Source organism: Oncorhynchus gorbuscha, unplaced genomic scaffold, assembly GCF_021184085.1.
Source record: "Oncorhynchus gorbuscha isolate QuinsamMale2020 ecotype Even-year unplaced genomic scaffold, OgorEven_v1.0 Un_scaffold_1645, whole genome shotgun sequence".
Taxonomy (NCBI): domain Eukaryota; kingdom Metazoa; phylum Chordata; class Actinopteri; order Salmoniformes; family Salmonidae; genus Oncorhynchus; species Oncorhynchus gorbuscha.
In genome coordinates, this window is record NW_025746365.1 from 54,360 (window position 1) to 76,713 (window position 22,354).

The window sequence follows — 22,354 nt, forward strand, 5'->3', positions numbered from 1 at the left end:
CTACGTCTCGTGCCACCTGTTTCTCCCTGGCCTGCCGAGCCTCCTGAACCCAGGGTTAATAACCCACCTTGCTACTCCGGGCAGCCCACTGAGTGCCGCTCCTTTCTCACGCAGTGTGAGATTGTGTTCTCTCTCCAACCCCACACATACTCTAGAGAGAGAGCTCGGGTTGCTTTCGTCATTTCACTCCTTACTGGCCGGGCTCGAGAATGGGGCACAGCTATCTGGGAGGCAAGGGCTGATTGCTCTAACAGATTCCAGAACTTTAAGGAGGAGATGATTCGGGTTTTTGACCGTTCAGTTTTTGGTGAGGAGGCTTCTAGGGCCCTGGCTTCCTTATGCCAAGGTGAACGGTCCATAACGGATTATTCCATTGAGTTTCGCACTCTTGCTGCCTCTAGTGAGTGGAACGAGCCGGCGCTGCTCGCTCGTTTTCTGGAGGGACTCCACGCAGTGGTTAAGGATGAGATTCTCTCCCGGGAGGTTCCTTCAGATGTGGACTCCTTGATTGCTCTCGCCATCCGCATAGAACGACGGGTAGATCTTCGTCACCGGGCTCGTGGAAGAGAGCTCGCATCAACGGTGTTTCCCTGCTCCGCATCGCAACCATCTCCCTCTGGCTTTGAGACTGAGCCCATGCAGCTGGGAGGGATTCGCATCTCGAATAAGGAGAGGGAACAGAGGATCACCAACCGCCTGTGCCTCTATTGCGGAGTTGCTGGACATTTTGTTATTTCATGTCCAGTAAGAGGCCAGAGCCCATCAGTAAGCGGAGGGCTACTGGTGAGCGCTACTACTCAGGTCCCTTCATCTAGATCTTGTACTACTATGTCGGTCCATCTACGCTGGACCGGTTCGGGTGCTACATGCAGTGCTTTGATTGACTCTGGGGCTGAGGGTAGTTTCATGGACGAAGCATGGGCTCGGAAACATAACATTCCTTTCAGACCGTTAGACAGGCCTACGCCCATGTTTGCCTTAGATGGTAGTCATCTTCCCAGTATCAAATTTGAGACACTACCTTTAACTCTCACAGTATCTGGTAACCACAGTGAGACTATGTCTTTTTTGATTTTCCGTTCACCGTTTACACCTGTTGTTTTGGGTCACCCCTGGCTTGTATGTCATAATCCTTCTATTAATTGGTCTAGTAATTCTATCCTATCCTGGAACGTTTCTTGTCATGTGAAGTGTTTAATGTCTGCCATCCCTCCCATTTCTTCTGTCCCTACTTCTCAGGAGGAACCTGGCGATTTGACAGGAGTGCCGGAGGAATATCATGATCTGCGCACGGTCTTCAGTCGGTCCCGAGCCAACTCCCTTCCTCCTCACCGGTCGTATGATTGTAGTATTGATCTCCTTCCGGGGACCACTCCTCCTCGAGGTAGACTATACTCTCTGTCGGCTCCCGAACGTAAGGCTCTCGAGGATTATTTGTCTGTGTCTCTTGACGCCGGTACCATAGTGCCTTCTTCCTCTCCGGCCGGGGCGGGGTTCTTTTTGTTAAGAAGAAGGACGGTACTCTGCGCCCCTGCGTGGATTATCGAGGGCTGAATGACATAACGGTTAAGAATCGTTATCCGCTTCCCCTTATGTCATCAGCCTTCGAGATTCTGCAGGGAGCCAGGTGCTTTACTAAGTTGGACCTTCGTAACGCTTACCATCTCGTGCGCATCAGAGAGGGGGACGAGTGGAAAACGGCGTTTAATACTCCGTTAGGGCATTTTGAGTACCGGGTTCTGCCGTTCGGTCTCGCCAATGCGCCAGCTGTTTTTCAGGCATTAGTTAATGATGTTCTGAGAGACATGCTAAACATTTTTGTTTTTGTCTATCTTGACGATATCCTGATTTTTCTCCGTCACTCGAGATTCATGTTCAGCACGTTCGACGTGTTCTACAGCGCCTTTTAGAGAATTGTCTCTACGTAAAGGCTGAGAAGTGCTCTTTTCATGTCTCCTCCGTTACTTTTCTCGGTTCCGTTATTTCCGCTGAAGGCATTCAGATGGATTCCGCTAAGGTCCAAGCTGTCAGTGATTGGCCCGTTCCAAGGTCACGTGTCGAGTTGCAGCGCTTCTTAGGTTTCGCTAATTTCTATCGGCGTTTCATTCGTAATTTCGGTCAAGTTGCTGCCCCTCTCACAGCTCTTACTTCTGTCAAGACGTGTTTTAAGTGGTCCGGTTCCGCCCAGGGAGCTTTTGATCTTCTAAAAGAACGTTTTACGTCCGCTCCTATCCTCGTTACTCCTGACGTCACTAGACAATTCATTGTCGAGGTTGACGCTTCAGAGGTAGGCGTGGGAGCCATTCTATCCCAGCGCTCCCAGTCTGACGATAAGGTTCATCCTTGCGCTTATTTTTCTCATCGCCTGTCCCCATCTGAGCGCAACTATGATGTGGGTAACCGTGAACTGCTCGCCATCCGCTTAGCCCTAGGCGAATGGCGACAGTGGTTGGAGGGGCGACCGTTCCTTTTGTCGTTTGGACAGACCATAAGAACCTTGAGTACATCCGTTCTGCCAAACGACTTAATGCCCGTCAAGCTCGTTGGGCGTTGTTTTTCGCTCGTTTCGAGTTTGTGATTTCTTACCGTCCGGGTAGCAAGAACACCAAGCCTGATGCCTTATCCCGTCTGTTTAGTTCTTCTGTGGCTTCTACTGATCCCGAGGGGATTCTTCCTTATGGGCGTGTTGTCGGGTTAACAGTCTGGGGAATTGAAAGACAGGTTAAGCAAGCACTCACGCACACTGCGTCGCCGCGCGCTTGTCCTAGTAACCTCCTTTTCGTTCCTGTTTCCACTCGTCTGGCTGTTCTTCAGTGGGCTCACTCTGCCAAGTTAGCGGGTCATCCCGGTGTTCGAGGCACTCTTGCGTCTATTCGCCAGCGCTTTTGGTGGCCGACTCAGGAGCGTGACACGCGCCGTTTCGTGGCTGCCTGTTCGGACTGCGCGCAGACTAAGTCGGGTAACTCTCCTCCTGCCGGTCGTCTCAGACCGCTCCCCATTCCTTCTCGACCATGGTCTCACATTGCCTTAGACTTCATTACCGGTCTGCCTTTGTCTGCGGGGAAGACTGTGATTCTGACGGTTGTCGATAGGTTCTCTAAGGCGGCACATTTCATTCCCCTCGCTAAACTTCCTTCCGCTAAGGAGACGGCACAAATCATTATTGAGAATGTATTCAGAATTCATGGCCTCCCGTTAGACGCCGTTTCAGACAGAGGTCCGCAATTCACGTCACAGTTTTGGAGGGAGTTCTGTCGTTTGATTGGTGCGTCCGTCAGTCTCTCTTCCGGGTTTCATCCCCAGTCTAACGGTCAAGCAGAGAGGGCCAATCAGACGATTGGTCGCATACTACGCAGCCTTTCTTTCAGGAACCCTGCGTCTTGGGCAGAACAGCTCCCCTGGGCAGAATACGCTCACAATTCGCTTCCTTCGTCTGCTACCGGGTTATCTCCGTTTCAGAGTAGTCTGGGTTACCAGCCTCCTCTGTTCTCATCCCAGCTTGCCGAGTCCAGCGTTCCCTCCGCTCAAGCGTTTGTCCAACGTTGTGAGCGCACCTGGAGGAGGGTGAGGTCTGCACTTTGCCGTTACAGGGCACAGACGGTGAGAGCCGCCAATAAACGCAGGATTAAGAGTCCAAGGTATTGTTGCGGCCAGAGAGTGTGGCTTTCCACTCGCAACCTTCCTCTTACGACAGCTTCTCGTAAGTTGACTCCGCGGTTCATTGGTCCGTTCCGTGTCTCCCAGGTCGTCAATCCTGTCGCTGTGCGACTGCTTCTTCCGCGACATCTTCGTCGCGTCCATCCTGTCTTCCATGTCTCCTGTGTTAAGCCCTTTCTTCGCACCCCCGTTCGTCTTCCCTCCCCCTCCCGTCCTTGTCGAGAGCGCACCTATTTACAAAGTACATAAAATTATGGACATGCGTTCTCGGGGACGGGGTCACCAATACCTAGTGGATTGGGAGGGTTACGGTCCTGAGGAGAGGAGTTGGGTTCCGTCTCGGGACGTGCTGGACCGTTCGCTCATCGATGATTTCCTCCGTTGCCGCCAGGATTCCTCCTCGAGTGCGCCAGGAGGCGCTCGGTGAGTGGGGGTACTGTCATGTTTGTCATTTATTGTCATGTCTTGTCCCTGTGCTCCCCATGCTATTCGTTTCCCTCTGCTGGTCTTGTTTGGTTCTATCCCTCTCTCTCCCCCTCCCCTTTCACTCTCTCGCTCTCTCTTCTCTCTGTCGTTCCGTTCCTGCTCCCAGCTGTTCCTATTCCCCTAATCATCATTTAGCCTTCCCACACCTGTTCCCGATCCTTTCCCCTGATTAGACTCCCTATTTATTCCTTTGTGTTCCGTTCCTGTGCCGTCGGTTCCTTGTTTTGTATTCCATGCTGTTATTGCGTTTCGCCCTGTCCTGTCGTGTTTTTTGCCGTGATTGTGTATCACCCTGTCCTGCCGTGTTTTGTGCCTTCTTCAGACGCTGCGTGTGAGCAGGTGTCTCAGTGGACTACGGCCTGCGCCTACCCGAAGCGACCTGCAGTCTGTGGCCGCTTCTCCAGTTGTTTTCCCCTCTACTATCTAGAGGATTTCAGTTATTTGGTTTTGAGCATTAATAAACTCTGTTTCTGTTAAGTCGCGTTTGGGTCCTCCTTCACCTGCATGACACATCGTGTCCAAATCATCTGAAAGTATCTCAAATGGATTGTGAAGCTCAACAAAGTCACTTTACAGCAAAGATGTTATATTATATTGACAAGATAATTGAGTGGGACCATTCTAGCCAATGAGAGGGCAGATACGCGTGTAAACAACAGGCACAACTCCCATATAAAGGTTTTTTTTTTCACAGTTGCCACGGCGTCCATTTCTAACAGTGCATTTGTAACAATGCTGACTAGACCGATGCAGATGCGCGTTGGCAGTTTGGAAATAGAGCCAAGTAGCCAAACAGAAGCTCATTGATGTGCGCGAGTAGTTTAGATGATGTGCTGCAAGTCCCACCACTCCCATCTACTCATTGGTTTTTAGGAGCATATATACCCATGATTGAAAGATGAACTGAAGTTCAGTTGATGGTGGTAATGCACCTTAATGTTGGTTACCAACCGCCATATAAAGTCCACAGAATAAGAAGATAATGATTACTATAAACCAACCCTTTTATCTGTGGATTAATTGTCCGAGTAGAGAACACACAATGTAGTGTGACTCAAAATGGGTCAAAATTCTAGAAAGATCCAGAAAAATAGGACCTTGTGCATTTCAGGTAAAATAACAACCCAATGTTTATATCCCAGGACAAATTAGCTAGCAACAGTGAGCTAGCTAGCCAAATGTCCATTACTGTGTAGGTTGGTTCAGAGTTTGTTTTGGTACCTACAAGTCCAGATTTGCGTCTGGTGTGGATGTACCAAATCAACATGCGGGCGATGGCTCTCGTCTGCATATAAACCTCACGTAGGAAATTAGCAGTTCACTTTTTTGCTGACAATCCAACACTTATTGAGAGATTTCGGGGCGAAGTAAAACCTCTCGTTTTGCCTCTTCTCTTCTGCTAGATGATTGGTACATACCGTAATGCTAACATCGGTACCATGACTCGAATGAGATGTGTGCCACAAATGCTAAAAGGTTAGCATTGCGAAACAGTGCCAGGTCAAAGAAACGGAGGAACTTATTGAAGAAAGATCCAGTGTAAATATATTATAAAAAATAAAGCGAACTGGATGGAATATGAACATAGAAATGCTACCAAAAATAAGTTACTGAAACTAAAATGATGTAATTACCAAACGATATTTTGAAAGAGGAAGTAAAGTACTTTAAGCATATGTTTTCGTTTCAGTTTCATCCATCTCCACTGACCGAAGCTAATTGTATGGATTTTTTTTTACTATTAATAACATGAAATTAACATCTGTACAGAAAGGCCAAATTACAGAGGAACTTCTTGATCCATTTATTTATTTATGCGTTATTTTACCAGGTAAGTTGACTGAGAACGCGTTCTCATTTACAGCAACGACCTGGGGAATAGTTACAGGAGAGAGGAGGGAGATGAATGAGCCAATTGTAAACTCTAGTCTGTTTAAAAAAATTGGAGGACACTTACAGTGTTGTGATGCTAAAATGCTTGACGCATAAATTTAAAAAAAGGTTTTGTCAGATATTATTCATCCTTATTCATCCTAATTAGACACATACATACAGACACGATACATTGGAGATAATATAAGACAAGTACCGGAAACAATAGAATACTATGAAATATCGGGGGAAACCAGGTCTGGTTTTCATAACTTTGATATTCAGAGTTGACTTTGAAAAGGCTTTTGATAAAGTACGACTGGAGTTTATATATAAATGCCTGGAAAATTTCAATTTTGGAGAATCTCTTATAAAATGGTTTAAAGTTATGTATAGTAGGTGTAAAATAACAAATAATGGCTACTTCTCAAAGTTTTAAACTGTCAAGAGGAGTAAAACAAGGTTGTCCACTATCAGCATATCTATTTATTATTGCCATCGAAATGTCAGCTGTTAAAATCAGATCCAACAATAATATTAAGGGATTAGAAACCCAGGGACTAAAAACTAAGGTTTCAATGTCCGCTGATGATTCATATTTCCTTTTAAATCCACAATTAGGCCTCCACGGCCTCATAGAGGATCTAGATACTTTTTCTAACCTCTCTGGATTAAAACCAAATGGGGGGATTGAACCTCCTCTGGTATGGTGTGGGGGGGATTGAACCTCCTCTGGTACGGTGTGAGGGATTGAACCTCCTCTGGTACGGTGTGAGGGAATTGAACCTCCTCTGGTACAGTGTGCGGGGGATTGATCCTCCTCTGGTATAGTGTGGGGGGATTGATCCTCTGGTATGGTGTGGGGGTATTGATGCTCATCTGGTATAGTGTGGGGGATTGAACCTCCTCTGGTACGGTGTGGGGGATTGATCCTCCTCTGGTACGGTGTGGGGGGATTGATCCTCCTCTGGTACGGTGTGGGGGATTGATCCTCTGGTACGGTGTGGGGGTATTGAACCTCCTCTGGTATAGTGTGGGGGAATTGAACCTCCTCTGGTACGGTGTGGGGGTATTGAACCTCCTCTGGTACAGTGTGGGGGATTGAACCTCCTCTGGTACGGTGTGGGGGGGATTGATCCTCCTCTGGTACGGTGTGGGGGATTGATCCTCCTCTGGTACGGTGTGGGGGTTTTGATCCTCTGGTACGGTGTGGGGGGATTGAACCTCCTCTGGTATGGTGTGGGGGATTGATCCTCCTCTGGTACGGTGTGGGGGATTGAACCTCCTCTGGTACGGTGTGGGGGATTGAACCTCCTCTGGTATGGTGTGGGGGATTGAACCTCCTCTGGTACGGTGTGGGGGATTGATCCTCTTCTGGTACGGTGTGGGGGATTGAACCTCCTCTGGTATGGTGTGGGGGGATTGATCCTCCTCTGGTACGGTGTGGGGGGATTGAACCTCCTCTGGTACGGTGGGGGGATTGAACCTCCTCTGGTACGGTGTGGGGGGATTGATCCTCCTCTGGTACGGTGTGGGGGGATTGAACCTCCTCTGGTACGGTGTGGGGGGGATTGATCCTCCTCTGGTACGGTGTGGGGGATTGAACCTCCTCTGGTACGGTGTGGGGGATTGATCCTCCTCTGGTACGGTGTGGGGGATTGAACCTCCTCTGGTATAGTGTGGGGGATTGATCCTCCTCTGGTACGGTATGGGGGGATTGATCCTCTGGTACGGTGTGGGGCGATTGATCCTCCTCTGGTACGGTGTGGGGGGATTGATCCTCCTCTGGTACGGTGTGGGGGGGATTGATATTCTGGTACGGTGTGGGGGGATTGATCCTCTGGTACGGTGTGGGGGATTGATCCTCCTCTGGTACGGTGTGGGGGATTGAACCTCCTCTGGAAGCCTCAGACAATAACATCGATTTATACTCTGACTCGGTGAGTGAGTTTATTAGCACGTGCATTGGAGATGCTGTACCCCACTGTGACTATTAAAACCTACCCCAACCAGAAACGGTGGCATCTGAAAGGTCAAACCATCTCATTCAATCATGGAAAGAGGTCGGGGAATATGGCCGAATATAAACAGTGTATTTATTCCCTCCGCAAGGCAATCAAACAAGTGAAATGTCGGTATAGGGACAAAATGGAGTCGCAATTCAACAGCCCAGAAACGAGACGTATGTGGCCGGGCCTACAGGCAAATACGGACTACAAAAAGAAAACCAGCCACGTTACGGAAATCGACATCTTGCTTCCAGACAAACTAAACACCTTTTTGCCCGCTTTGAGGATTATTCAGTGCCACCGACGCGGCCCCTACCAAGGACTGCGGGCCCCCTATCCTTCTCCGTGGCCGACGAGAGTAAGACATTTAGACGTGTTAACCCTCGCAAGGCTGCTGGCCCAGACGGCATCCCTAGCCGCGTCCTCAGAGCATGAGCAGAACAGTTGGCTGGTGTGTTTTACGGGCATGTCTCCACATGCTTCAAGATGGCCACCATTGTTCCTGTAAGGCAAAGATAGTCAGTCATTTAGTTCAGTTATCGCCCCGTAGCTCTCACTTCTGTCATCATGAAGTGCTTTGAGAGACTAGTCAAGGATCATATCACTGCCACCCTAGAACCACTTCAGTTTGCATACCGCCCCAACAGGTCCACAGACGATGTAAACGCCATCACACTGCCCTATCCCATCTGGACAAGAGGAATACCTATGTAAGAATGCTGTTCATTGACTACAGCTCAGCATTCAACACCATAGTACCCTCCAAGCCCATCATTAAGCTTAAGGAACTAGAACAGTTTTATTTTAGCTTAATATAATACATTAATAAAATCAATTTAGTCTCAAATAAATAATGAAACATGCTCAATTTGGTTTAAATAATTTAAAAATCAGTGTTGGAGAAGAAAGTAAAAGTGCAATATGTGCTATGTTAAAAAGCTAACGTTTCAGTTCCTTGCTCAGAACATGAGAACATATGAAAGCTGGTGGTTCCTTTTAACATGAGTCTTCAATATTCCCAGTTAAGAAGTTTTAGGTTGTAGTTATTATAGGAATTATAGGACTATTTATCTCTATACTATTTGTATTTCATAGACCTTTGACTATTGGATGTTCTAATAGGCACTTTAGTATCGCCAGCTTAATCTTGGGAGTTGATAGGGAGTTGATATGCTTAAACAGCTGCTGGCAAACGCAGTAAAGTGCTGTTTGAATGAATGCTTATGAGCCTGCTGCTGCCTACCACCGCTCAGTCAGACTGCTCTATTAAATATCCAATCATAGACTTAATTATAATATAATAAACACAGAAATACCAGCCTTTGGTCATTAATATGGTCAAATCCGGAAACTATAATTTTGAAAACAAAACGTTTATTCTTTCAGTGAAATACGGAACCGTTCTGTTTGTTATCGAACGGGTGGAAACCCTAAGTGTAAATATTGCTGTTACATTGCACAACCTTCAATTTAAAATTCTGGCAAATTAATTACGGCCTTTGTTAGGAATAAATGGTCTTCACACAGTTCAACGAGCCAGGCGGCCCAAACTGCTGCATATACCCTGACTCTGCTTGCACTGAACGCAAGAGAAGTGACACAATTTCCCTAGTTAAAATTGCCTGCTAACATGAATTTCTTTTCACTAAATATGCAGGTTTAAAAAAATATACTTCTGTGTGTTGATTTTAAGAAAGGTGTTGATGTTTATGGTTAGGTATATTCGTGCAACGATTGTACTTTTTTCGCGAATGGGCTTTTGTTAAATTATCACCCGTTTGGCGAAGTTGAAGTAGGCTGTGATTCGAGGATAAATTAACGGGCACTGCATTGATTATATGCAACGCAGGTCAAGCAAGTTAACCTCGTAATATCATCAACCATGTGTAGTTAACTAGGGATTATGTGAAGATTGATTGTTTTTTATAAGATAAGTATAACGCATCAACAAAAAAAAGGAGGTGATCGTGGACTTCTTTGCTTGACATCATGGGAAAATCAAAGAAATCAGCCAAGACCTCAGAAAGAACGTTGTAGACCTCAGAAAGTCTGTTTCAACCTTGGGAGCAATTTCCAAATGCCAGAAGGTGCCACATTCATCTGTACAAACAATAGTATGCAAGTATAAACACCATGGGACCAAGCAGCCGACATACCGCTCAGGAAGGAGATGCGTTCTGTCTCCTAGAGATGAACGTACTTTGGTGCGAAAAGTGCAAATCAATCCCAGAACAACAGCAAAGGATCTTGTCTAGATGCTGGAGGAAACAGGTACAAATGTATCTATATCCACAGTAAAACGAGTCCTATATTGACATAACCTGAAAGGCCGCTCAGCAAGGAAGAAGCCACTGGTCCAAAACCGCCATAAAAAAGCCAGACTACGGTTTGCACATGGGAACACATGGGGACAAAGATCGTACTGCACATGGGGACAAAGATCGTACTGCACATGGGGACAAATATCGTACTGCACATGGGGACAAAGATCGTACTGCACATGGGGACAAAGATCGTAATTTTGGAGAAATGTCCTCTGGTCTGATGAAACAAAAAATAGAACTGTTTGGCCATAATGACCATCGTTATGTTTGGAGGAAAAAGGGGAGCCGAAGAACAGCATCATGTTGTGGGGATGCTTGGCTGCAGTAGGGACTGGTGCACTTCACAAAAGTAGGGCCTTCCAAATGGACAATGACTCCAAGCATACTTCCAAAGTTGTGGCAAAATGGCTTAAGGACAACAAAGTCAAGGTATTGGAGTGGGCATCACAAAGCCCTGACCTCAATCCGATAGAAAATGTGTGGGCAGAACTGAAAAAGTGTGTGCGGGCAAGGAGGCCTACAAAACAAACTTTTTTACACCAGCTCTGTCAGGAGGAATGGGCCAAAATTCACCCAACTTATTGTGGGAAGCTTGTGGAAGGCTACTCAAAACGTTTGACCTTGTGAACATAATCCCTAGCTGTGTGTTGCCACTTTCCATGTTGCCTGTAGCTTGTGAGGAAACACTGTTTCTTTGATGTATTTTTTGTTGTTGCTATTTGTGCTATTGCTCTGTCTGCATGCTACGTGTTGCTCTGTCTGCATGCTACGTGTTTCTCTGTCTGCATGCTACGTGTTGCTCTGTCTGCATGCTACGTGTTGCTCTGTCTGCATGCTACGTGTTGCTCTGTCTGCATGCTACGTGTTGCTCTGTCTGCATGCTACGTGTTGCTCTCTCTGCATGCTACGTGTTTCTCTGTCTGCATGCTACGTGTTGCTTGTCCTATGTTGCTCTGTTTGCATGCTACATGTTGCTTGTCCAATGTTTCTCTGTCTGCATTGTCATAACTGTCCTGATCAGGTCAGGTTACAGGAGACCAAAACCCTACAGATTATCTCTCAACCCCAACAGAGGAGGAGCGATCCAGGGGTCTGAAGATGTGGGGGTTTTATGACCCCTCACGCCCATGTTATAAAAAAATAAATAAAAAAAAATAAATATGCCATTTAGCAGACGCTTTTATCCAAAGCGACTTACAGTCATGTGTGCATACATTCTACGTATGGGTGGTCCCGGGGATCGAACCCACTACTCTGGCGTTACAAGCGCCATGCTCTACCAACTGAGCTACAGAAGGACCAAGAGTCTCAGGCCACAGATAAATTCCTTTTGTCCTGTTACTATGGAGAACCAGCCTCAGAACATTAAACATGAAATAAAGGGACTTTGGAACAATGGTTTCCGTCAGCCACAATGGTCGTCATGACGATAGATGGAATATGAGAATGTATGTCATTTGGTGGTCATGGCGATAGATGGAATATGAAAAGGTATGTCATTTTTGTTTTGTCATTAAAGGTTAATAGATGACGTTATTATGAAAATATTGTAACGTTTAATAAGAGTTTTCCTGGTATATGTTTGATGTTTATACATTGTACGTTGTGTGGAAAATGTCCAAATCAAAGAGAATGTTTTGGTAAAGATGAAATATGAAGTTTGTGGACTAAAATTGGATTTGAGTAAAATCTAGACCTTGCCTCTTAACTTGGTATGCCCAGAGAATTGCCCTAAAGGCGTTTACGCCCACTTCTGACCCGAGGGTATAAAAACTGTGAGTGAAGAATGTACAGATAAGACTACGTGACCCGAGCTGCAGCCGAGGTCTAAAAAAGTCAACAAACCCAAAACGCAACACAAGTTTAAAGAGAATGAAATATTTTTCTACCCAAGCTACGGGTGAATTCAAGTCGAATCACCTAGCCTCCACTCCTCATCGAATCGGGGTATCTACACTGTTTCATTCCTACGCTGTGAGCTCTGAGCTACACAGCTGTCTGTCCTAAAATGTGTTTTTGTGTATGTATATCTTTTATCATCATTTTAGCTTTGGTGAGACCCGGGTCGAACTCATTGGTGAGACCCGGGTCGAACTCATTGGTGGGACCCGGGTCCGAACTTATTGGTGAGACCCGGTTTCGAACTCATTGGTGGGCCCCGGGTCCGAACTCATTGGTGGGATCCGGGTCCGAACTCATTAAGTGAGACCCGGGTCCGAACTCATTGGTGAGACCGGGTCGAACTCATTGGTGAGACCGGGTCGAACTCATTGGTGAGACCCGGGTCGAACTCATTGGTGAGACCCGGGTCGAACTCATTGGTGAGACCGGGTCGAACTCATTGGTGGGACCCGGGTCCGAACTCATTGGTGAGACCCGGTTTGAACTCATTGGTGAGACCGGGTCGAACTCATTGGTGAGACCCGGGGGTGAACTCATTGGTGAGACCCGGGTCGAACTCATTGGTGAGACCGGGTCGAACTCATTGGTGAGACCCGGGTCGAACTCATTGGTGGGACCGGGTCCGAACTCATTGGTGAGACCGGTTTCGAACTCATTGGTGGGCCCGGGTTCGAACTCATTGGTGGGATCCGGGTCCGAACTCATTGGTGGGACCCGGGTCGAACTCATTGGTGGGACCCGGGTCCGAACTCATTGGTAGGACCCGGGTGCGAACTCATTGGTGAGACCGGGTCGAACTCATTGGTGGGCCCCGGGTCCGAACTCATTGGTGGGACCGGGTCGAACTCATTAGTGAGACCGGGTCGAACTCATTGGTGAGACCGGGTCGAACTCATTGGTGAGACCGGGTCCGAACTCATTGGTGAGACCGGGTCCGAACTCATTGGTGAGACCGGGTCCGAACTCATTGGTGGGATCCGGGTCCGAACTCATTGGTGGGACCCGGGTCCGAACTCGTGGTGGGACCCGGGTCCGAACTCATTGGTGAGACCGGGTCCGAACTCATTGGTGGGCCCGGGTCCGAACTCATTGGTGGGACCCGGGTTCGAACTCATTGGTGGGACCCGGGTGTGAACTCATTGGTGAGACCCGGGTCCGAACTCATTGGTGAGACCCGGGTCCGAACTCATTGGTGAGACCGGGTCGAACTCATTGGTGGGACCCGGGTCGAACTCATTGGTGAGACCGGGTCCGAACTCATTGGTGAGACCGGGTCCGAACTCATTGGTGAGACCCGGGTCCGAACTCATTGGTGAGACCCGGGTCCGAACTCATTGGTGAGACCCGGGTCCGAACTCATTGGTGAGACCCGGGTCCGAACTCATTGGTGAGACCCGGGTCCGAACTCATTGTTGGGACCCGGGTCCGAACTCATTGGTGAGACCCGGTTTCGAACTCATTGGTGGGCCCCGGGTTCGAACTCATTGGTGGGATCCGGGTCCGAACTCATTGGTGGGACCCGGGTCCGAACTCATTGGTGGGACCCGGGTCCGAACTCATTGGTAGGACCCGGGTGCGAACTCATTGGTGGGACCCGGGTCCGAACTCATTGGTGAGACCCGGGTCCGAACTCATTGGTGGGCCCCGGGTCCGAACTCATTGGTGGGACCCGGGTTCGAACTCATTGGTGGGACCCGGGTCCGAACTCATTGGTGAGACCCGGGTGCGAACTCATTGGTGAGACCCGGGTCCGAACTCATTGGTGAGCCCCGGGTCCGAACTCATTGGTGGGACCCGGGTCCGAACTCATTGGTGAGACCCGGGTCCGAACTCATTGGTGAGACCCGGGTCCGAACTCATTGGTGAGACCCGGGTCCGAACTCATTGGTGAGACCCGGGTCCGAACTCATTGGTGAGACCCGGGTCCGAACTCATTGGTGGGATCCGGGTTCGAACTCATTGGTGGGACCCGGGTCCGAACTCATTGGTGGGACCCGGGTCCGAACTCATTGGTGAGACCCGGGTCCGAACTCATTGGTGGGCCCCGGGTCCGAACTCATTGGTGGGACCCGGGTTCGAACTCATTGGTGGGACCCGGGTGTGAACTCATTGGTGAGACCCGGGTCCGAACTCATTGGTGAGACCCGGGTCCGAACTCATTGGTGAGACCCGGGTCCGAACTCATTGGTGGGACCCGGGTCCGAACTCATTGGTGAGACCCGGGTCCGAACTCATTGGTGAGACCGGGTCGAACTCATTGGTGAGACCGGGTCGAACTCATTGGTGAGACCCGGTCCGAACTCATTGGTGAGACCGGGTCCGAACTCATTGGTGGGATCCGGGTTCGAACTCATTGGTGGGACCCGGGTCCGAACTCATTGGTGGGACCCGGGTTGAACTCATTGGTGGGACCCGGGTCCGAACTCATTGGTGGGACCCGGGTCCGAACTCATTGGTGGGACCCGGGTCCGAACTCATTGGTGGGACCCGGGTCCGAACTCATTGGTGAGACCCGGGTTCGAACTCATTGGTGGGCCCCGGGTCCGAACTCATTGGTGGGACCCGGGTTCGAACTCATTGGTGGGACCCGGGTTCGAACTCATTGGTGAGACCCGGGTCCGAACTCATTGGTGAGACCGGGTCCGAACTCATTGGTGAGACCCGGGTCCGAACTCATTGGTGGGACCCGGGTCCGAACTCATTGGTGAGACCCGGGTCGAACTCATTGGTGAGACCCGGGTCCGAACTCATTGGTGAGACCGGGTCCGAACTCATTGGTGAGACCCGGGTCCGAACTCATTGGTCGAACTTGGTGAGACCCGGTCCGAACTCATTGGTGAGACCCGGGTCCGAACTCATTGGTGAGACCCGGGTCCGAACTCATTGGTGAGACCCGGGTCGAACTCATTGGTGAGACCGGTACGAACTCATTGGTGAGACCCGGTACGAACTCATTGGTGAGACCCGGGTCCGTGCAGATTCCCGGATTATGCGACGTTCAGAACGAGACTGTAGAGGAAACGGATTAATTAGCGGCTGTTGTAAAATCGATATTCTGATATTCTTTGAGTTAGTTTGGGAAATACAAACTCAATAAAACTAATTTTCCCATGGTGCCCCAGGTTAATGAGTTAATAATTGGTTGATTCAGTTAATCACGCAATTAGAAACCTTTATTCATTCGATGAGCCACAGTCGTCACATTAACTAATACAACATCACGACAGCATGCTACATGTTGCTTGTCCTGTGTTGCTCTGCATGTGCTCTCTTCTCATTGTTTGTTTGCATTGTGACTGTAATTGTTTTTTAATAAGCTGTCCAGTGACTGCGGTTGAAAATGAGCCAGCTGGCTAAAACCGTCACTTTTATTGAAAGGTTGATTTAAATGTGCACTGTCCCTGTAAATGTTTTTACTCAAACTCAAATGTGCTTGAAAGCAGTATCCAGATCCATCGGATGTAGTGATCACAATATGGTGGCATATATGTAGGAAAACCACAGTTCCAAAGGCGGGGCCTAATATAGTGTATAAGCCATATGTAGGAAAACCACAGTTCCAAAGGCGGGGCCTAATATAGTGTATACGCCATATGTAGGAAAACCACATTTCCAAAGGCGGGGCCTAATATAGTGTATAAGCCATATGTAGGAAAACCACAGTTCCAAAGGCGGGGCCTAATATAGTGTATAAGCCATATGTAGGAAAACCAAAGTTCCAAAGGCGGGGCCTAATATAGTGTATAAGCCATATGTAGGAAAACCACAGTTCCAAAGGCGGGGCCTAATATAGTGTATAAGCCATATGTAGGAAAACCACAGTTCCAAATGCGGGGCCTAATATAGTGTATAAGCCATATGTAGGAAAACCACAGTTCCAAAGGCGGGGCCTAATATAGTGTATAAGCCATATGTAGGAAAACCAAAGTTCCAAAGGCGGGGCCTAATATAGTGTATACGAGGTCATACAATACGTTTTGTGGTGATTCCTATGTTGTTGATGTAAAGAACATGTGTTGGTGTGTAATGAGGAGCAAATTGACACTGTACTTGACACATTGATTGAAATTGCTTATTTCAGTTACTAATAAGCGTGAACCCATTAAGAAAATAACTGTCAAAACTGTGGATTGATGAGGAATTTAAAAATTGTATGGTTGAGAGGGACGAGGCAAAGGGAATGGCAAATAAGTCTGGCGGCACAACCGATTGGCAAACGTATTGCAAATGTTGAAATCATGTGATTAAACTGAATAAAACGAAGAAACTACACTATGAAACAAAGATACATTATATAAAGAATGTAAAATGTAAATGTAAAAAGCTTTGGATCAACTTAAATGACATTTTGGGTAAAAGGGCAAACTCAGCTCCGTCATTCATTGAATCAGATGGCTCATTCATCACAAAACCCACTGATATTGCCAACTACTTTAATGATTTTTTTCATTGGCAAGATTAGCAAACTTAGGCATGACATGTCAGCAACAACCGCTGACCCTACACGTCCAAGTATATCTGACCAAATTATGAAAGACAAGCGTTGTAATTTAGAATTCTGTTATGTGAATGTGGAAGAGGTGAAAACCATTGTCTATCAACAATGACAAGCCACCGGGGTCTAAACCATTTGTATGGAAAAATACTGAGGATAATAGTGGACGATATTGCAACTCCGTTTTGCGATATGTTCAATCTAACCCTACTAGAAAGTTTGTGCCCTCAGACCTGGAGGGAAGCAAAAGTAATTCCGCTACCTAATAATAGTAAAGCCCCCTTTAAAGGCTCAAATAGACAACCAATCAGCCTGTTACCAACCCTTAGTAAACCTCTGAAAAAAATGGTGTTTGACCAGATACTATTTTACAGTAAACAAATTGACAACAGACTTTCAGCACACTTATAGGGAAGGACATTCAACAAGCACAGCACTTAGAGAATTGACGGATGATTGGCTGAGAGAAATTGATGATAAATAGATAATGTGGGGAATGTTTTTTTTAGACTCCAGGGCGGCTTTTGACATTATCGACCAGTCTCTTGCTAGAAGAATGCGTTATGGCTTTTCACCCCCTGCTATATTGTGAATAAAGAGTTACCTGTCTAACAGAACACAGAGAGTGTTCTTTAATGGAAGTCTCTCCAACATAATCCAGGTAGAATCAGGAATTCCCCAGGGCAGCTGTCTAGGCCCCTTTACTTTTTAAAATCTTTACTAACGACATGCAATGAGTAAAGCCAGTGTGTATATGTATGTGGTTGACTCAACACTATACACGTCAGCTACTACAGCGACTGAAATTACTTCCACGAAGAGTTGCAGTTCATTTTAGAATGGGTGGCAAGGAATACGTTTCCTAAATATACACTCTGCCATCTGCCCGGTACAGTTGAAAACGGGATTCATTCATGAAGACCACACTTCGACAGCATGCCAGTGGTGAGCATTTGCAGTCTGGTCAAGACCCTGGTGAGGAGGACAAACACGCAGATGAGCTTCCCTGAGACGGTTTCTGACAGTTTGTGCAAAACACACAGTTTCATCAGCTGTGCGGGGTGGCTGGTCTCAGACGATCCCACAGGTGAAGAAGCCAGATGTGGCGGTTCTGGGCTGGCATGGTTACACGTGGTCCCCAGCACAAGGTGCTCCTGTGTAATGATCATGCTGTTTAAATCAGCTTCTTGCCTCAGGTGGATTGATAATCTTGGCAAAGGATAAATGCTCACTATCAGGGATGTAAACAAGACATACGTTTTTTGTATTTCATTTTTGGGAGGAGGACTTTTTATTTCAACTCGTGAAACAATTGACCAACACTACATGTTACGTTTAAGATGTTTGTTCAGTGTTTATGAATACAGCAGATGTATGTCTGTGTATAAATTATTATGTGACGTACAGTCATGAGATGAGCTTCCTGAGACGGTCATATCCAGGTCCTGATTGGTCAACAAGATTATTTGACACGTGTATCATTTTTTGACACGCAAAGATCCAAACGGCGTTCCATGGAAATCCTGGTTGAGAATGAAACGACTGAACAATGAAACAGCACAGCAAGTAAGTGAAAGAAATAGGTTTTCATTATGTTTTACTGGTAATGGGGACATACGCAAACGCCAACAAAATAACTTTTGGGTCAGTGTGGTGTGTAACCTTTATTTAACAAGGCAAGTCAGTTAAATTGAGTCAGTATGGTGTGTGTGTAACCTTTATTTAAATCAGTTAAGAACAAATTATTCTTATTTACAATGACAGCCTACTGGGGAACTGTGGGGTTAACTTCCTTGTTCAGCGGCAGAACGACAGATTTTTACCTTGTCAGCTCGGGGATTCAATCCAGCAACCTTTCGGTTACTAGTCCAACGCTCTAACCAGCTACCCTGCCACTCCAGGGTGACGGAGTCATACACTTTTAAACAATCTCACACACACACACAGCTAAATCTCAATCATTTTTATTTTATTTGAGCCACACTGAATGATAAATTATCACCTTGCACAAGTAACAAATATTCACACTAAAATAAAACCTACTGCTGGCTGACTGTCTCTTCTTTTGCTATTGCTGGGACACAGTTTCCTAGTACTCTGACCGAGTGCAGAGTTAATTCCAATGGAACTTTTTAACAGGCATTTATGTATTATCGTGAATAACTAATGGCTATCAACCAATCAGCATTCAGGATCAAAACTACCCGTTTTATAGTAGAGTAAATAGCAACGTCCTTCCAATAGCACGAAGAAGAGAGGAGAAGGATGGAGGGATCACATGGGGACTAATGGGTTATAGGAACATTGAACTAGGCGATACAAATCTAACAGGACAAATCTAGCAAAACACCGAAAAATGGGGGGGATGTGCCTCATTATATAAAAATACCACAATGGAGTAAAGAGGGAGAATATCCAGAACTACCCACATTATTGGAAGCAATTTTTGGGAGGGGAAATGATATCTGCAAAAAAAAGGCTGTTTTCCTGAGTCATAAAAGGAAATGAAAGTTGAGCTTGAACCCTTTTTCCTGATCACAAGAGATCAATCAATCAGAGATGTGTAGTGGGGCTCGACACAACTAAATCGCCCCGCTGGGAGAGTCACAAGCGGTTTCCTTTCGCCGTCAATAGAGAGAGAGAGTTAGTCAGACTTGCTTGTCCATTTACAAGGAGACCCATCAAAAAATGTTATTTTGCCAAACAGAGAGAAAAACAGACACGGTGTCCTCTTGCAAAAACAGTTAAAATCCCAAACATCCTCTTTAGTGAATAATAAACATTGTTTATCAGCTGCACAAAATGTATTCTTATCCAATAATGAACAGCAAATGACGTCCTCTGCTCTTGCTGACAGTGAGATGTGTCACACACCGTCTTTCAGGATAGACACAGGGCTATCTGAGGGAATAGTCCAGCTTCATGTTGAGGTTCAGAGAGAGAGAGTGAGGGAGAGAGACAGAGAGAGAGAGAGGGAGAGAGAGAGAGAGACAGAGAGAGAGACAGATGAAGGGAGAGAGAGAGAGAGAGAGAGAGAGAGAGAGAGAGAGAGAGAGAGAGAGAGGCAGATGAAGGGAGAGAGGGAGAGAGAGAGAGAGAGAGACAGATGAAGGGAGAGAGAGAGAGAAAGATGAAGGAGAGAGAGAGAGAGGCAGATGAAGGGAGAGAGGGAGAGGGAGAGAGAGAGAGAGACAGAGAGAGACAGATGAAGGGAGAGAGAGAGAGAGACAGAGAGAGACAGATGAAGGGAGAGAGAGAGACAGAGAGAGAGAGAGAGGCAGATGAAGGGAGAGAGGAGAGAGAGAGAGACAGATGAAGAGAGAGAGAAAGATGAAGGGGAGAGAGAGAGGCAGATGAAGGGAGAGAGAGAGAGAGAGAGAGAGAGAGAGAGAGAGAGAGAGAGAGAGAGAGAGAGAGAGACAGATGAAGGGAGAGAGAGAGAGAGAGATGAAGGGAGAGAGAGACAGAGACAGATGAAGGGAGAGAGGGAGAGAGAGACAGATGAAGGGAGAGAGGGAGAGAGAGAGAGAGAGAGATGAAGGGAGAGAGAGAGAGAGACAGATGAAGGGAGAGAGAGACAGAGAGAGAGCGAAACAGAGAGAGAGATGAAGGGAGAGAGAGACAGAGAGAGAGAGGCAGAGGCAGATGAAGGGAGAGAGAGACAGCGAGAGAGAGAGAGAGGCAGATGAAGGGAGAGAGAGAGAGTAGGGCTGGGATTCAATCTGTATAAACGCTGTCGACAGCTTGTTAAGGTAACGTTACTGCGTCCGTGGAGATCCCATTCACGGTAAACGCCGCTCAATCAGAAATGGCATTTTTAAAACAAAAAACACAATGCTTATAATTCGCCATCAGATTGAATCCTAAAATCTCTGAGAGGAGTGGAGTCCCTCCGTAATAAAACTGAACTGACTCCTGTTGTCTCTGGAGCGCCGTGTGCAACTCAACTCCCAATATGTCTGATAACGATTAGCTACCATCAGACCGTTGGAGATACACATGTTGTTGAACACTGACTGATCTGGACGTCAGGTTTTACCTTGGAACTTACCATTGCCATAATAATGTATTAAAGTTGTGTTTTTAATGTGTTATTAATGTGTTATTAATGTGTTTTTAATGTGTTTTTAATGTGTTTTTAATGTGTTATTAATGTGTTATTAATGTGTTATTAATGTGTTATTAATGTGTTATTAATGTGTTATTAATGTGTTTTAATGTGGATTCAATCCCATCGCGCTTCTGTCAGCTGTGCAATTTTTAACCCCCTAGAGTCGATGTCCGTGACCCCCACGGAAATTCAATTAGCAAAGTCAATTAAAATATATCCCCGTCAAATCTGCCTGTTTAAAAGATATAATTTTTTTTGTTGTTGCATTGGCTGTCTCAATCCACAGCATCCACCTGTGGTGTCCTGGGCTGCTGTGGTGTCCTGGGCTGCTGTGGTGTCCGTCCTGGGCTGCTGTGGTGTCCGTCCTGGGCTGCTGTGGTGTCCTGGGCTGCTGTGGTGTCCGTCCTGGGCTGCTGTGGTGTCTGTCCTGGGCTGCTGTGGTGTCCGTCCTGGGCTGCTGTGGTGTCAGTCCTGGGCTGCTGTGGTGTCAGTCCTGGGCTGCTGTGGTGTCCTGGGCTGCTGTGGTGTCCGTCCTGGGCTGCTGTGGTGTCCTGGGCTGCTGTGGTGTCCTGGGCTGCTGTGGTGTCCTGGGCTGCTGTGGTGTCCTGGGCTGCTGTGGTGTCCGTCCTGGGCTGCTGTGGTGTCCTGGGCTGCTGTGGTGTCGGTCCTGGGCTGCTGTGGTGTCCGTCCTGGGCTGCTGTGGTGTCCTGGGCTGCTGTGGTGTCCTGGGCTGCTGTGGTGTCCGTCCTGGGCTGCTGTGGTTACACGTGGACTGTTGGACCAGCTATGTTTGTCCTCTGTTCTCACAGGGGCCCCATCTATAATATATTACAGTTGTCCTCTGTTCTCACAGGGGCCCCATCTATAATATAGTACATCAGTTGTCCTCTGTTCTCACAGGGGCCCCATCTATAATATATTACAGTTGTCCTCTGTCCTCACAGGGGCCCCATCTATAATATATTACAGTTGTCCTCTGTTCTCACAGGGGCCCCATCTATAATATATTACAGTTGTCCTCTGTTCTCACAGGGGCCCCATCTATAATATATTACAGTTGTCCTCTGTTCTCACAGGGGCCCCATCTATAATATATTACAGTTGTCCTCTGTTCTCACAGGAGCCCCATCTATAATATATTACAGTTGTCCTCTGTTCTCACAGGGGCCCCATCTATAATATAGTACATCAGTTGTCCTCTGTTCTCACAGGGGCCCCATCTATAATATATTACAGTTGTCCTCTGTTCTCACAGGGGCTCCATCTATAATATATTACAGTTGTCCTCTGTTCTCACAGGGGCTCCATCTATAATATATTACAGTTGTCCTCTGTTCTCACAGGGGCCCCATCTATAATATATTACAGTTGTCCTCTGTTCTCACAGGGGCCCCATCTATAATATATTACAGTTGTCCTCTGTTCTCACAGGGGCCCCATCTATAATATATTACAGTTGTCCTCTGTTCTCACAGGAGCCCCATCTATAATATATTAC